Source organism: Suillus bovinus (assembly GCF_016758785.1).
Source record: "Suillus bovinus strain UH-Sbo-P2 chromosome Unknown EDB93scaffold_442, whole genome shotgun sequence".
NCBI lineage: Eukaryota > Fungi > Basidiomycota > Agaricomycetes > Boletales > Suillaceae > Suillus > Suillus bovinus.
Window position 1 is genome coordinate 9,230 of NW_024542498.1, and position 1,046 is coordinate 10,275.

Genomic DNA, 1,046 nt, shown 5'->3' on the forward strand with positions numbered 1-1,046 from the left:
CGAGCAAAGTCGTCCTTTTTGACCACAGTACGTGTGAAAGGGGTGCTTAATACTCTAATGTCTGATTTTATTGGATCTTAGCGGTCAGACGCCACCGCCCTGGAGATAAGGAGACGGACGAAACCAAGCGCCAGCCTGTTAATCAGGTTCATGTAGACCAAACTCCTGAGTCGGCTACTGCTCGTGTGCATCGTCATCTACCTGTCGGCGAAGCGGAGAAGCTTGTCAAAAAGCGTTTCCAGATCATCAACCTTTGGCGACCCATTTCTCATCCCGCACTTGACCGACCATTGGCGCTGTGCGATTATAGGACTGTCGACGTAAAGAAAGATCTCGTTCCTCTCGCATTGGTTTATCCGGATCATGAGGGCGAGACTTTCGGGGTCAAATTCAACCCGACCCATAGATGGAAGTACGCAAGAGGGATGAAACAGGACGAGGTAGTCTTGATCAAATGGTTCGCTCACTATTTTTCGATCTGTGATGGTGCGCTTACCTTGGTCGTAGTTACGATTCGGCTAAGGATGACAACATAGCTAGATTCACTCCACATACTGGGTTCAAGGATCCCTCGGCACCACAGGGGGCGCCGCTCAGGGAGTCTATTGAACTCAGGGCGCTGGTTTTCTATGAGTAGAGAGCATCGTTGCTACGATGACCATGTTCGCTCGTACTTTCTGCTTCATTTCTCATTCCTGCAACTGACCGTTAAATCACGGAATTGAACTCGATCGGCCTAGATATAAAACGATTGTAAATGTAGGGTTGTATTGTTGACACCTGAATTTCACAAGTGTCTCAATAGTCAAGTGGTTCCATTTCTGCGAAATGCACTAAGCCCTTAGGAGAAAACTACAATTCAGTCGACTATATAAGTCAGACATCTTCATTTTGTCGTTAGAAGCTACTGGCCGGAGATATATAATGATCATGACGGTACTAACTTAACTATCTCGTATTTCTTATCGTTTATTTGCCCCCTCAATCCTAAAAGTCCATTCCAGTATACCCCTAAGAGAATAACTGATGAAGTTGTGACTTCGATT